Raw genomic sequence first — 17410 nt, 5'->3', positions numbered from 1 at the left:
AGTTAACTTGGTGCTTAAGCTATGTTCTGCTGTTTAAAGACTATTATCTCTGGGTAGTTCTGTTCTCCACTTAATCACTTATTTTCACATATTTGGATGAAAAGCAAACACAGCCTACAAATATGAAAAAAAAATATGTTTCAGCCTGAAGGATTGGATTATCACAGTGGTAAATGCATAACTACTGCTTTCAGACAGAGACAGTTGGTATGTAAATCAAAATAATTTCATTAGACGTAAGTTTTGAAGTGGTCTTAGTCTAATGGCTTAACAATTTGATGTATCAAATTATAAGGAAAGTGCAAAATATGTCAGTCAATTTCTACATCATTTAGCCTTACTCAGAATATTCCTCAGTCCAGTTTGGCTAATTCATGGATACAGAGAGAAATCCTACTACAATAATCCGGTTGCCTGAGAAGGGAGTAAGACCATCAAGCCCTGAACGTGGACCTAAATACAAACTACTGCTCCGGGGTGTATCATGAAGGAAGCCTCTTTGTGTTTAGGCATTTTCAGGAATCTCCCTGTGTTGATGGGAGAGCCTTGAATTGATGGTTCATTGTATTCCATTGCCAAGACAGCCTCTCAGATGGTAAAAGACTGGCATTGCACTGTCCAAGTTAGTAAAGCTTTGCCAGTACACAGCAACAAAGAGAAGATTTGCTACCTTCTAGTAAGAAAATTATCTTCATTTGCTTTTACTATTTCAGTTACGCTAAAAGATTTGCTGCTTTGGATTCTTTTAGGGACAAAGTGCAGAAGTTGGCTCTTTAGAACAGTAAACTTGCCCACTGAAATTATTTAATGTTTTATGTTCTTTTTTGTAACCTAAGTGCATTTTCCTCTGTCAAAAGGGGTCAGCAGAGGCCAACACAGCAGGTGCAGGGTCTGATGGCCTTTTGCAAATTTCAGAATGTTATTAAAATTTATTTTTAAAAGGTTAAGATTTTTCTTCTGCTTTCCCTGTCTAAATAATGGAATAAGCTGAAATGCCACTCTCCGCTAGAGATGTTGCCAAGCTCATAGCATTAGAGAACAAACTGCCCAAGCTTTGATATCTAATCAACATCACTAATAAATACAAAGAAGAAAGAACTGATTTTAAGCATTGAACTTTCCTCTGGGTGTATGTGCAGATTACACTGTGTCAGGTAAGGAATATCAATCCTGGAAGCTATCCTTGTGGTAAAAAGGACTAGCTGTAGTTCTTGATATGTTTGACACTGGGTGGAGGCTTTTAAAAATGCATATTCATCAGCAGTCCCACTTTCTAAAATCACTTCATGAACTGGTCACTATTTAACACAAAAGCAGCTTGATAGAAGTTATATTCATGCCTATCTGTTAAATGATGGATGTTGAAACAGATTTGCACAGTACAGTAACTGTGTTCACACAAACTCCCTATCAGCTCAAGACTTCAGTCTGAGTGATTTCCAGTGCCGTCTGTTCCAGGCCAAGGAGTTTAAGGACAGAAGCAAATGTCACTTCAATTTCAGCTGACTAATGTTGTTTTGCAAAGTATTTGTCACCTGTACAGATATCCACTTGCTTGACTTGTAGGCAAACTTTTTTTGCAATGCATTTGTAATGGAGTGAGGCAAATAAAGCCTTTTTCAGTGTGTGCTGTTAGGGATTAATAAGCCTGCTATTTCGTAAGCATTCCTCTGAATTTCAATATAATAATTCAGAACTAGGCTGATGGTCCAAATTAAGCTTCAAAACACCAGGGTATGTATATTAGGTAAATTTTCCCAGGCAAAAGTTACATTTTTCATTCTAATGAGATATCAACAAGCTTTGCTTCCAAGAATGTTAACTATGTTTTTTCACAATAACTTTACACTGCTTAGAAATGAATAAAAATTCTGCCCTTAATATTTATGGGTTAACATTCAAAGACTGTAGCACAGAAATTTCTAAAACAACCAAAAGCAAACTCATCCATCCACAGTTTGATTTCCCAAAAACCTGTGATAAAAAATAGCCTATGTCTCAAAAAGTTTTTAATATTACAGAATAAAGTAACAATACCCTCAGTATCACAAAAAACCCCACTGTTCCAATGAACACTGACAAGGACAGTTCATTTAGAAAGAACAACCAAACTTACTAAGGCCAAAAAAATCAAGAATGTAACTGAAAGGAATAAAAAGAGAGAGAGGAAATATTTGTGTATTATAGACATACTAAATATATATATAATTACACTGACCTACATACAAATCAGTATGGTAAGTACCCACTGTTTTCTCAGTAATAAATATTGTTCAGTTAGCGTCTTGGATTCTGGATATTAAACCCCCACACTTTAAATTTCCTTATACAGGTATTTCCCCAACGTTGCCTCACGTTAAAAACTGGAGAAAACTTGTATGCGTCAGAAAAACCCCATACATTAGGAAAAATAATTTTTAAAGTCACCCATATCACTATCCCCTCAAGAGGTCAGACATTGCCCAGAGAATATCCTGGAAAAAATAGTTCCCACCAGAATGATAACCAGGAAGAGCAATCTGCCGTGAGCATCCACAGAGTCCAGGCTAGGACTGAAAATTTTCCTTTACAAAGTAAATTCGATGTCTCTGAAGCCTGACCATGCCCCTTTAAGAACCCAGGCCTACTCCAATGACCAAATTTTCAAGTAACTTAAATGGAAAGAGTATCGGGCTGTAAATATTCATAGACTTCCAATTATTTCAAGTGAAATGACTTTCAAGTCATTGCTGACTTCCATCTAGAAGGTGTGCAGGTAATTTATACAACGTGATTATAGTGAGACAGAGTAGCTGGCATCATCCCTCTAGAGGGAAAGTATGGGATGGTGGTCTTGGAGTCCGGAGCTCTAAGCGCTGGAGGGCATTCCAGGCAGGACTTCCAGAAAAGAAAATCCACTTTTTCACTGCTCACCTAAATTGCTTATACCCATTGCCCCCTGGAATTGGAGACTGAGTTTTTTTTTCACTGTATTAACTCAAGAGCTGTTGATCATCATAGGAGTCAGATTTTCTTGTGCCTGTTACCCACAATAACCTGCATCAATTGCAGAGTCTGGCAACAGAGACTGCATGGCTGACCTTGCAAAAACAAAAAAAACCTCAAAGGTTATTTACATTTACATTGCACAAATCCCCTTACTCTTGTTGGGATCTGGAGAAAATCACTACATCTGCTATGTTTTTATAATACATCAGGGTGTTTAGGGTTTAATCATTGGAATCTGTCTCAGTACATGCCAAATCCAAGGGAGTATTTTACATCAAAGCCTGGACTTCAGGCCCAGAAGTTCTAAGACAAGCTTTATGTCACTGCCAACTCCATCTCCTTTATTCCTCTCTAGAGCCAGTAAAACATTCAGCCTACTTCAGCATGTGGCCCAGAGGGTCTACCTGAAGTGGAGGAGTTGTCCCTGAATCACTCAGGTTATAAGGGACCCTGGAGGTTTCTAGTTCAATCTCCTGCCTGAGGCAGGTCCCGTTAGTTCAGGATCCTCAGGGCCATGTCCAGTCAAGCTACGAATATATCCCAGCATGGAGATTCCACAACTTCTGTCAGCTCCTGTCCCACTTCACCACCATTATGGTAAAATGTCTTTTCTTATATTTGTTTGTGATTTACAGTTTTCCAACCTGTGCCTGTTCCCCTTGTCCTATCCCTGTATCCCCTTTAAGAAAAGTCTGGCTCCATCTTTTGTCTGCCCTCCCACTAGGTAGCTGTGTATCTCGATTGTCAGAAACATCACACAGGTGGTTTCACAGTAAATCTTTTGAGGTTTCAGAGTTTTAAAAGAGTCATAATCTCTATAAAATTATAAGGGAAAATCCATTTCTGAAGTTAGTGGGTGATGGCAAAGTTTGAAAAGAACTGTAAAGAAAAAAAGAATAGCATTGGTGTCCCTTCCCATATCATTTTGGATTTAGAGTGGGTGTCCTTCTGCCACCTGCTTATCATTCTGCCAAGGTCCAATGTGCTACTTGTTCCAGAAATACACAGAATTCTATCTGGAGTGCCAGGCCCATGCCTATTTCTGGAAAAGGAAAATACAATCTCTCAGGCTGCCTTTGCAAGTGCTTATTAGAACTTAAATAATTTAGAAACGGCTATATTTCCATTTGCTCAAAAGATAAAATTAAGTATAAGAAACAAGAATTAACCTGGGTATTGAAATTAAAAAAAAAAAAGAAAAGAGAGAGATGCACTTGACTTCTTTGAGGGTAGAAAACGTCTTGTCCTACAGGGTTACCCAGCTATTTCTTTAGAGCCAGTCAAAGGGTGTGCAATGGTGGAATTGCTCTGGTACAAATAAAATCACTTTGTTAGTTCTACTGTTTTATGTAACCACTTGATCTGCTTCAGTGGCTGCAATGGTCTGATGGGACAAGGCTCTGAAGTAGCTTAGCAATCCCTTTGTTTTGTCAAGTCACACTGCAGATAGCTGCCTGGATCACTTCAGTCAAAGACACTCTATGGTATCTAGTGAGAGAGTCAGCAGAACTCAAGACCCTTAAAGAAATGCCCTATTTCTTGAAACTGAGTGTCTCAGTCTGGAGTGAAGTCTTTCCTCTTGCCTTTAATACTGAGTTTAATAAAATCTGTGTCCACATGTACACAATCATGTGCTGATTCCAAAGAACACCATGGTCAAATCTTGTGATCTTTTGTTAGTACAGCACCCTGTTATCTTTTAAATAATTGAAATAATTTCTACTCAAAGACATACGGTTAAAAGGAGTATCTATGGGGAAAAGACACTAGAAATGACTGGGCTGTCTCCTCCCTTTCTTTTTTTGCATAAAGACCAGAGATTTTCTCCTAGAGATTTGCAAAGATCCCTGAAGTTACACATTAATGGCTAGATTTTTAAAAGTATTAGGCATTTAAAGATGGAGATAAATGCTGCATAAGCACATCTGAAAATCACACTGAAAGTCTATCTGCAAATTCAGGTGCTTAAGTCCGCTCAACATAATGAAAGATGCCCTTATCATCATATTTAACAACATAAATAAAAGTACATGATTTTCTTATATGTTGATCAGTTATGATTCCTACTAATTATAGTTAAGTATTTAAAATAATATGTTGGTAATACAGGTGCTGGTCTTTACTGGCCTGTACTGATCCCTTTTATATCTCTGCAGACATGAGTAGAACTACACTTTTTTACTTTGTGCTGGAAGTGTATAATACTCATACAAGTCATAGAGTTTTACTACATGACAGTTCCAGCCCTCTAGCACAACAAACTCATCCACTGACACTTCTTTTATGTATCTATGGAAAAGAGACTAACAGAAGGTACAGTGACTTGCAAAAAATACTTTTGTTGTACTTCGTTTTTTGTTGTGTTCTTAAACTGGAAGCAGAATTTTCAATAGGATTCTCAGGATCATACCAGGACCTCATGGTGCTAGGATATATACAAGGAGTAGACTATTGTTTTTTCTCATGAAACATAAACATACCAGGTACTCAACAAGATGAGGTTTTCATGAACAGCGTGCACCCTCTGGAAACCCTGCGTTTTCAAGATAAAAAAACCAAGCACCCAACCAGTAAATTCCATCCTGAAATATGTAATAGTTTTGAACTAACCACCAACACTTTTCAATTCATCATTTCTGTTATGGAAGTCAGTTATGCTGTCCAATAAAACTACAGTGAGACAGCTCTATGCGCCTGTTGTCTTCTGAGGACAAAGTTGTGAGTTTAGAAGTCTCTGCTTGCAAGGTGATTAAATTACACAGATATTCTGGCACACTGAACATTTAGCTACAATAATATCTGTCAGTGTGCAATAAAATGAATGATGGTAAAACTAGTTAGGTTTAAAGTATCTTAAAATAACTGGATAAAGAGACTATAAGACTTGTGGTTTTCCTGAGCCCTGTATTTCTTAAAAAAAGGATCACTTTAGTGTTATCATCAATACTTTTGATGGGAGGGTAGGAATCAGCAGGAAAAAAGCAAGTTCAGGTGAAAACAAAAGCTGTATTATTTTAATGCTGTCAGGCTTATATTTTGTAATTACCAGCATATGATACAGGAATGTATGTATGTGTGTATTTGAGGCTCCTGTTAGTTTTTGTATAGTCATTTTAAAGAATAACAAACTGCAGTGTTTGATAATGAGAGCACTGCCTCAAAAGAGATATTCTCCACAGAAAGCGCTGCCCAGATCTTGCTCAGTACCATATGAAGCAAAGATGATACTGTGAGAAGAAAGAGAACAATTTTGGTTGTTTTAATCTTGCAGAGTCCCACGTCTTTTGATTTTCTCTTTGTTCCCTCTTTGTGAAGCATAATTTACACTGGCTGCAATTTATTTAGTTCACAGTTTACTTATCTCTGCCGAGCAATAACATAGCATAGTGTGAAGTTTCCCTGCAACTATTGGACTATGATTTGTCTTGTTTCTAAAGGCAGCACCTGTGTTTCTGCTGTACAGTCTGAATGTCAGTTCACCTGTTTGGTGTCTTTTTAAAGTCAACATCTGAACCTCTTATTGCAGAGTGTTTGTTTAGTGACTAGAACACACATTTCAGCTAACCTCTGATTCATTTCCCCTCAGACTTCATTTAAAAGCTGCAAAAGGCAGTTCCACAGCATATGCAATGGCTTTTACTGTGGATTATCATAGTTTACATACCAATTAATTAAGAAGTAGGCAATTCTCATAGAAACTGTTCATTACTAAAACTCCCAGTGGCATTTATTTTCTTATAAAAGCAGACATGTATTGTTGCATTGAGTAATTTTCCTACCTTCATAATTTAGTTTTCTGTTAAAAAGCTGCATATATAAGAGAAAGAATAACACTGTGCTTGGTATCCAGCTACTGGTGAAGCAGACTTTTGTCTGTGAAGGCACTTGTTCATTATAGTGTATTTGACTCCTGCCAGTGCCACACTGGAGTGAGGAGAAGGACTGTGATGTGTTGCAAACCTGGTATTTTCCACAGCTTTGAGAAGTGGAGCAATTAATATCATCATCGGTTTATACTCTCAGAAAAGGAGGAGAAACAGACAGAGGCCCTGCTGCAAGGAATGGTAGGACCATAGTGTTTGAAAAGTAACTGGGACAGAGGCTTCTTTCTCTGGAGGGCAGACAAAGCAGTGGAAAACACTCATGGCATCTGATGGCATGGACCTGATGAGCTGAGCTGTTTTTCGCATAAAGGTAACAAAATATTTAGCCAGCAGCCTAACATCTTAGAAACCTGCTTCAGGACAGAGAAGGGCAGTAACGAATACAGCCTATTTGGTCATGTATGGCAGGGAGAAAGAGGCTGACATAGCCAGCATCCATTTACAACACGGGGAGACAGGTAATAATGCTTTTGCTTTTCTAAGTCTATAGCCAGCCCTCCAGAAAGCTTGTCTAAAGGCTTCAGAAGCCTCATGTGTAGTTCCTGAAACCAGCCATTTTCTGAGGAAATTGAGTACCCTTCAGTAACCTATCAAATCATGTGCTGGATAATTTGAGCTCACAAAAACACAGTCAGTTGGGGCCAGCTAACAATTCTGTGGTGGTCAAAGTGCTCAGCTGATACAGAATTGACCGTAACAGGCTTCCACCAGCCTTGGCTCAGCATAGAAGTTGTTCCAAAAAAAGTTTCAGAGATGTTACTGCAGAACTGACCACAGAGAACATGCTAAAAATGTTGCAAGTGAGACAACAGGTTACTCTAACCTGCACTAGAGACAACACAGATGAGATCGGAGCATTCAGCTACCCTAAACTACCTCAAATCCCTGGTTTCTATGACAAGAAAGTCTCATCAGAAATGCAATACTGAACTGGAATCTGCATATAATTTTAAATACATCTATTGTTATTTCATAGCTTTAATTAAATGTACTTAATCATAACTAAGTATCTGAGATCATCATAATTAAATCAAAATCCAAACCTTTGAATGGTAACTGGTAGCTTTAAATGTGACAAGCAAATAAAAAGATTGTCGGATATATTCAAATGCAAGTCATATCTCCTGAAAATGGGCTCTCTCAAAGATATCCTCCATATACAATGCATGGTCAGTTTTGCAAAGTCAGGATAAAGGAAATTCACAAAGATCAATACATCCAGGCTTGTGGTATAAACCTTAAGGCAACCCAATATATCTTCATTTATGCATATACATGTTTAGAATTTTTGCTTTGAATTTTCTTGTTATAATTCTAGTTGTACTTTTGATCTGAGAACACCTTTGTTATCTGACTAGATTCATTTTTGATCTTGTCGCAGATTTGATGCTGGGAGAAGGCAGAATTATGCAGGGGACACATGGAGGTTAAGCAAAAAGAGAATCAGAACAACAATCTTAGCCTCTCACAGTTTGGAGAATTCTCCATCTGGATTCTGGTGAGTACCAAAAGCATCCGGAAATTCAACAGCAGTGATGGGGAAGGACACCAGTGAAACCAAAATACGTTCCTGCTAGTTCATAAGGTCTTCTAGTCACGTATCACAGGTGAAAAGACTAATCCATTATGCTAGTCATTCATTTACAGGTAGGTAATAGGAAAAGATCCTCAGGGACTAGCAGACATTTTCTAACAAGTGACTTGCTGCTCTTTAGTAAGTTCAGTCCCATAGGACACACATTTCTGAGGTCTCAATGCATTTTCCCAAGGGCCAAGAAATGCAATAACAAAAACTCCTAAATAATTCCTGTCCCCAGAGCTTAAACAGAGCAATTTAAACCCTTCCAGCCATAAAAGAGCAAAACATGTAAAAAGGAAGTGTTTCTAACCAAGGTATAAAAGGTTAAATGCAGGTTTTATTTAAAGACACATTATATGTTAGAGGTCAAGCTTTAAAGAATGAAGTTTTTATTATGCAAGGAGGCCAAAATTTGAGACCATTTGACCTTCTTCAGATTTGGCGTTCTGCCTCTTTGTGGAGAAGGTATAATAAGAACTAATAAATGAACTACTATACAGTAGTTGTCACCCGAGAATGTGCAATATGTAGTTGTAGTGATTTACAGTTCTGTGAGAATTTTTAAGTTGAACAACTCTTTGAACATCACGTGAACAGCTGTGAAAAGCACATTTAGAGGTGGTGGTAGAAAAATACAACAGAAAGACGAAGATTTCAGAGTAGTATTACTTCAAAACCTAGTATCAAATCCTGAATTTAGGAACCTAAAGAAATGGTAGTCTGTTCACGTACTTCGTGGAATCAACTCTGCCTGACTTCTAGGTTTAGACTTAAATCAGCTTTCTCCTTCAAAAACGTTTTGGCAATTCCAAAAAAACCAATGCAAGCAATTTTGCATAATGCAAAAATTAGCGCAAAATAATTTTTAAAAGAGCAAAAATACTTTCTGTATTTGTCCACTGAAGTTCATAAAGATAATTTCACTTGTGGGCTGTGTTGATTCAGTTGAAGATTTGGTTTCATATGAACATGTTCTTTTATTATTAGTTTCTGTCACAGCCAGCCTAGTCCAAGGGCAATTTGTATAACTTCCTAGGCTTTCTGTAAACCTGTATAATTGCCAGGGCTAAGTCTTTTTTTTTGAAAGGCACCTGTAAATATTCAAAATATTTTTCTTTCTTTTAAGTTAGTGTGACTGAGTATGTTGTGTAAGGTGTAGGTCATTGGAACTTAGTCATATCATCAGTGCTCTGGTCTTATTTACAGATATGTGTAAACCCTATACTTCCCAAAGGTTTTGTATTGAAATACAGTGATTTGGACATTAACAAAAGATAATAGACCTCAGAATCTGTTCAAATTCTATCCTTTTTAGCTACCTAACTAGGACAATTTCAGGCTTAAAAAATTCAGCTAACACATCCAGAAATAAAACATATGGAAAAAGGAAAAGAAGATGAATCTTTATGAGAATTTTTTTGTTTTCTAGTAAATTCTTAATGAACTTATAAAATCACCAGCAGCATCTATAATTCAGAGGATCTTTTCCAACAAGTGCAGCTTTTCTCTTTCTATATATCACACGTTTACTATTCAACTTGCACCAGCTATTGGTACATTTTTAGTGGGTAACAGCAGCCCTCCAGAACTACAGAGGATGCTTACTGCGTGTAAGGATTGCGTCTTTCTACTTGTCCCAGCCCAGCAGTACCTCAGATGGCATCCCACTTAAGAGCTCAACATTTCCTTTACAGAATTAAATTCCGGCAACAAAAAAGGTGGGTTTTTTTCTTTGGTTTTCAATCCCTTGTGGTACAAAGATATTTCTTGGCTATAATAAGTGAGTATCCTACTGTGTTTTCATGTCAATATTTTATGTATGTCCAGAAAGTGCTGATAAAGCATTTCTATGCATTCAGAGGGGAAAAGCACTCAAAAATGTGTTTCCATAGGTCTTTGAAAATGTATCATAGTGGAATTGTTTGTGAGTTTCAACTATAACAAATAAGGACAATGTATGTTAAGTTTATCTTGCTTGCACCTAATTGACTCTTGAAGCACATAAGGAGTTTAACATAAATGAAACAGATAGACATACTCTAGTCTTAAGCCCAGATGAAGACCAGGCAACCAATACCATTGTTCATATTTCATAGCTTTTCCAGGTTGCTTGTAACATACCCATTAATTTTCCCACGTCCTTTTCCTGTGTAAAAACTGCCAGACAGCCAATCTGTATCATAGTTTGTGAAGTACAAACTTCTGGACACAACAATATTGGAAAACATTCCTGAAGGACCCAGCTTTCCATGCCTGTCCCTTTAAAAAATTAGACCTCATAAAAGGCAATGGAATAAATAAATTTTCAAGATGCCTTTTATGCATTATAACTCTGATGTTCCAATAAAATCAGATCCTTCCAAAGGACCCACCACTGTAAAATTAATATTTTCAAGGATTTACTAATTTATGTCTTATACCTACATGCTCAGTTTCTGTTTTGTTTATTAATTTACGTATCTTGTTTGGAACAAGAAACATGATAAAGAAAAATAACGCTGCAAATGTGTAAATATTGAATAACAATTTGTGTTAGAGCCAGATCTGTCTTCCTTGCATGTATCACTTCTTAGATAAAGGGCTGAAAGACAGTGGTGAGCAGCTCACACTAGCCCGCTGCTGTTGGGAAACCCAGTTTGAACTGGTGGGTAAACAGAGTACCTAGAAACCTGTCTGAGAGCAAAATGGTACCATGTTAGAGGTCTTCCTGTAGCAGCTTAAAACCTCAAAGCAGAACAGTTGTGTTGGATGACTGATGTGATGAGCAGCATCTATGCTAATTAAAGGTGTGGGATGTAAATGAGGTCTGTGCTATTGAGCTGAACAGTTGTTTGTACACCTAGGTTTACAAAGCTGATTTAAAATAGGAGTAAATTTATGTAGGGTGCATGCTAATTTTAGACCCAAGTTATCGCAGACTCACTCTGCCATCTCTGGAGACAACTAGCTCCCCAAGAGGAAAAGTCCATCCAAGACCTGAATCTGGTACCAATTCATTTGTTACTGTAACATTTGTAAACATCCCATGTTTTGTCTTCTGGACTTTTTGTGCTCCTGGTTCTAGGGAAGGCAGAAAGTTGTTATGCACTCTCCTTACCCTGATGAATTTTAGCATGGTGCATCAGATACAAGATGCTTTCTATCGCACATGTGCATTCATCTGTGTCTGGCTAAATCTACTGTAAATATAGTATTGCACTTACATCATTTATGAGAAAGAATACTGAGTGCATAAATGTCACAAGGTCACCATGGGGAAAAAATGTGAAAGAAGTGGGGAAAAAAGCGAAAAAATATTTCAAACAAAAACTTGAGGTTATTCTTGGAGATATATAGTCAACTGTTCTCTGGAGAAACATTACAGCAAATTAATATTTCATGAAAGATGCTAAAAAAACCAATGCATTGTAATGTGTTGAACGAACGCTGTGAATAATGCCATTACCATGCCTCTCTCTATCGTCTGTTCACTGGTTCAGTGTTGCTTCTGCAGTGAACAGCTTTGCAGCACCACTTTTTCTACCTAAGGCAAAGATTCAGAGACACTTCCCCAAATAAAACAGATATCAAAGTATGCATTGGCTGGTCAGTATCTTTATACATATACAGGCAGCTACTATTAGCATATGATTTATTACATCATTTAGGAAATGATCTTTTCATCACTCTGGTAAAATTCAGTGTCCTTAGCACGTCTTTCAGGCAGAAGACATCCATTAATGATTCCAAGGTCATGAAAAAACAAATGTGCATGACCTCTTTGAAGAGCATGTGTGAAGTATAAAAAGACTACACCTAATAAAAATCAATATATCAATTCAGAAGGCTAATCATCTTCCGTGTTCATAATGTAAAACCTCAAAAATTGATTTTTTAATTGAAATGTGGATAAATTCAACTTATTTGGTAATGTATTTTAAGTAAATTATTGGGACAATGCATTTTTCAGTGATTAGCCTCAAAAAACAATGGAAAACTACTATTTATTAATTCCACATTTTATATAATCTATAAAATCTATTTAAAATTGAAAGTAATTTATAAAATATATTCTATTCTATAATGTCTTTGATTTGCCTGTTCAAGTTCACAAAAGCTTCTACAAAATTTACCGAGTGAATAACATCATTTTCTCTTATCTATTCTCAATACCAACACTGATTGTACATCTTTTAAAGTTGGAGCGACGTCATTGAATAAAACACAGTTTGAGGCAGATATTGGTCTGTTACATACAACTGTACAAAAAAACTCCAGTGTTTTTTACTTAAACATTTTTTAAGATTCATTTCTTATTAGAAACAAATTTCATTTCCAGAGGGTGGTATGATTATGAACCATTTCTTTAAATACAAAATATGGAGGACCAATGGAGATGTAGCTCCCATGGCAATATAGATTTAAAGAAGTAAGAAAATTAACTACCTGCTTCATTGTATCCTGCACAAGGAATGTTGCTGCTGTATTCCAAAAGGAATAAAACTTCCTCAGGTACATCACAACAAAATGATAAGAATTTTTCCATAAATTATAACAACAATTAACTACTTCCCTCTAGCTGTCAGATGTATGTGCAAAATTATAAAAGATTTGGCCGCTACTAAGCAAGAATTTTACAGAATTCGGACTGTAAAGGAAAAAAAATTAGTACTAAATATTAGCTAGTGTTTGGAAGAAATACCCTGGGAATATCATTAGAAACCTAAGCTTAAAAGGAAACTAACTAGGACAATCATGATTAAGTAGAAAATAATTGCTTATATGAAGACTAATACAGAAAGATTTAGTTTGATTAGGGCTGGAAGTGTTTTATAAGATCTGTCTATAGGTAAGTTTTTTGTATTCTTATTCTAGATATCTTTCTCATTTTAAAACAAGTAATAAAAATTCCTGGTACTGTTGTAACCGCCCTTTGTTTGTATATATCAAATCACTTCACAACAGAGGTCTCTTGATCATTTTGGGTTTCTGACAAACGGGGCAAAGAGGCAGAAGGGAAAGATTATCTGCTATCATAAAAGTATTTTATTGATTATCCCCAAAAATCCTATCCAACCCAGTATGTCCTGTGTCTGCAAGAAAAGAGTAGTCAACAGAAAGAGTAGAAGTGTGTGTTTCTCTGTTTTTCAATAATTTCAGTGAAACTTGAAGGCTGAAAGAGATAGAAGTAGAAATCAGATTTCGTGAATTCAGGTCCAGCCTATTAAGACAATATACCATTTTTAAAGGAAGGAGCTAAAAAAGATTTGTTCCAGGTCAGTTAAGAAGCCACTTTTAAAGAAGACATACATGGATTCTTTCTTGAAGTAGGCTACCCAGACTGTAAGCTCTTATGCTATGAATATGTTTTTACAATGTATTGATTTAAAAGAAATATGTAGAAAAGCTCTTGTATTTACATATTTTTTCCAACAGCCCTCTCACATATTTGGATTTTAGTGTTCATTTTTATTAAGCATTACTAATAATTTAAAATTCTAATTGCCCAAGTTACTGCATCAAGCAAAATTCATTGCTGTAAACTTTGGAAAGGAATGAGGTTTTTGTCAATGTCTCACCAAAATCCAAGAGCAGTAGCCTGCTGTAAGTTCACACTGAGTGATAAATGTATGAGGATATGAAAAACCTCAGTCTTTAGAAACCTGACATAAAGAATAAGAAATAGACTCTACGTTTAACAGGTTTTAAGCAAAGAATACATAATTTCTTCTTATATATAGAAAGGCAGGGGTATTCATTTAGGTAGTTGAATGAACTGGACAAACATTTCCCAAATGGATTCTATAACTATAGAAGCTGTAGTTCAACTCAGGGTTTGTTCTGACTCATGATATATTTTCACATGATACCAGGCACTTCTGATCAAAATTTGGGACAAAAAGTAAACAAAAGCAATGCACTGTTTTCATTTTAAGAGGAAACAGTTGTAATAGCCAAACTCAAGCAATCGGCATGGCCATGTATGAAAAGCGATCACTAAGTCTCCATCCTGAAAACATGTGCAGGTCCCACTGACCCTTGGTGGCCAGTGTGGTTCTGACTGTGCCGTCCTGCTGACACCTGTGTAATAGTTCTCTGTGAGGAGTCTTGGTGATATGGATCTGATTACTTTCAAGTCATTGCTTACTGGGCATCTCTCCACAGTGCTTTAGCTGAAGCATCAGAACCAGATTTAGGCTCAAAGCTGATTAGGTATTGTGCATTTTTCTACTTGAACTAATAAGTCTGGACTCCCTGGTGGGACCCCTGGCACAGGTACAGCCCCCCACTAGCGCAGTTGGAGTAGCTGATTTTACTGAGTATGGATAATAGAATGAGTCCCCAAACAAAACTAATTTTTGGAAGAGCAACATACACAGTTTATGTCATCCAATCATGGCACTGAAACAATAAAAGTGGAGCAATGTGACTCAGGTGACCCATTACAATAGCTTGAGTATAAGGCTCCGCGTAATGAATATGCTGAATTTGTGAGTAACCCACTGGCTCACATTGAAGAAATATAAACAGTGTGAAAGCTTTTTATGTACAGGGCAAATAAAGCAAGCCAAGCATTGCCTAATAAATTATTTATTTTGAAATATTTGGCTTCTCTAGCACTAAACATTTGTAAGCAAGAAAAGGACTCAGTCATGGCTTGACAGAAGTAAAAAAAATAGCCTGCATATGGTGGAAAAAAGTCAGACAATAAAAGCCCTGAGACAACACCCTCCCCCCATTTTGATTCATGAGTAATCTTGAAAAGGCCTCTAAGAAAAAGCTTGAATTAAAACAGGACTCTGGTTCTATAAAACACATTAAGAAAATAGTAGTTATTGCAGCAACTCTCAAGTCCATGATGAGTTTTGCACCTCTGAGAGCATAGAGTTAAAGCTGCAGAGAGGAAATACATATCTGGCCAATTTCTTCCTGCTCAGCCTTTGGTTCCAGAACCTTTCTGGCTTCTCAAAACTGAACATTTAAATCGCTTCCCTGTCTTTAGGTTCCACACACTCCCTTAACATGAACAGTATCTACATAGCATATGAGATTCTGACTTGATATTCAAGATTTATGATTCTGCCCTATAAATGCTGAGCTTGTGGTCTTTCAAAGGCTTTTCACAAGAATTCTAATTGTTTGTTTCTCAAGACACACATTATATGTGTGGATAAAATGCAGATCCACAGATGGGGTCTGTAGAGTTGTTCTTAAAATCCCATTACTCTTCACAGCATGAAAAATACTCACCTAGACAAAAGAATGAGCCCAAATTTTTGATTTATTGCTTTAGTTGCATGTTGTTGTGGTTTGTGGATAGCTGAGGCTTTGTACCTGTAACTACATTAACCACTTTCCACAACAACCCATCTTTTTATATTTATTTTTTTCATGGTGTTACATAACATTATAGAAAAAAGTTTACAATAAATATTATTTAAACATTATTATTTAATATAATTTATGAGAAATACCACTATTTTCACAAAGGTTTATTCTGACTTTTGGACCAAATATGAGAGCTTCGAAGAAGTTTACACCTCCAAACCCTAATCTTTATGACCTTCAACAAAAGTTGCAGAAAGTATTAAAAGAAACAGCTGAAACGTAGTCCCATCCTAACTAGTTTTCTCTAATCTAAATCGGTACTTCGCTATTTCTTTAAAAGTCTGCACAGTCTTGGCTATGTGGAGGGGCTGACTTTGCCATTATTATTCTGTAGCAATTCTGCAGTTTTTCTAAAATTCCTGAATAGTTCCCATGGAGGACAAATCAGGCCCACAACTCAGGAATAACATTTCAGGAAAACAATTAAGGATTTAGTGATACAGATAAGGAAAGACACTATTTCCTTTGGATTAAATTTCTGATGCAGAGAAAACCTACTGATAGAAAAACTGGGTTTTAAAAAATAAGACAGTATTTACTTCTGTATCTCTATGGGGGAGGAGAATGAAGGATTTACCTTTTACTTCTTTCCTACTCAAGGTGACTCCCAGAGCCTTGATGAAAATTTCCCCAACTCTACCTTGTGCTGAAAGTCATCCACCTACCAAAACAGCTGGACTTTTCATAGCTGGACTTTGTAAGACTGAGTTACAAAGTAACCGTTCCAAACATGGGGGTTACTTTGAGATCATAAGAATGGGTTATTTCCATATTATTTTATAATTTGCCCTAGCAAAATCTTTATAGAAGAGCTGGATCATTAATCTTAGAGCTTCACATTTTCTACCACAGGCAATTCTGAGAGACAGAGATACAATCAGGAAATAAAAATAAACATGTTAGCTAAAGGGTTGTTTATCCTATTGATTTTCTATTTAATCCCATAAAACGCCTCCCTTCCAACAGTAGCAACCTCTCAAGAGAATGCTCAAAGTGATATTATCTAGTCTAAGGATACTTTGGCACAGGGCAGCAATAACTCCAAAGGTTAAAATATGAGGAAAATTTAGTAATGTTGCTGTCCATCACAGCTGAAATATTTAAAAAGAGAAGATCAACAAAGCAGGGATGTAACAAATGGGCTGGGAGAAGACACGAGGAAAGAAGAAAGGTGCAATTTTTAAAATGAGGACAATTGGTGGCAACATTTTAATTAAGTTACAGAGAAAATGTGTCATGGGGATGTATTGATTTCAAACAAAACTTTTCACAGGAATAGATTATCTAACATTCTCCAGCCTGACATTTAGGGTACTAAAAAAGTTTCAAAGCTCTCCTCACGATGGGACTAGAATTTGGTAGTCATCTTCCCTACAATACTCCAAAGTGAAGATATCTTCCAAGTCCTTCTCTTCCTACTCCATCCAGCTTGTCAGTAACTTGCACTTCAGGTAAAAATGAAAGCAAATCACTGAATACTTTGGGTGAAACACTTTAAAATAAAATATATAAAGGGCAATATGATAACTGAAAGAAAAGGAGTCTCAAATAATTGCTTGGATCTCCGACTTCACTATTGTTTGGAGAACTG

The 17410-nt window shown here is 36.6% G+C and overlaps 1 long non-coding RNA gene across 9 annotated transcripts in view; it reads right to left on the bottom strand.

The window, feature by feature from the left end:
• The window catches only part of LOC135314733 (uncharacterized), a 340184-nt gene that overhangs the window by 1483 nt on the left and 321291 nt on the right, over window positions 1-17410 (bottom strand). The window lies entirely within an intron of this gene.

Source organism: Phalacrocorax carbo, chromosome 8, assembly GCF_963921805.1.
Source record: "Phalacrocorax carbo chromosome 8, bPhaCar2.1, whole genome shotgun sequence".
Lineage (NCBI taxonomy): Eukaryota > Metazoa > Chordata > Aves > Suliformes > Phalacrocoracidae > Phalacrocorax > Phalacrocorax carbo.
This window is presented reverse-complemented; position numbering and strand designations above follow the sequence as displayed.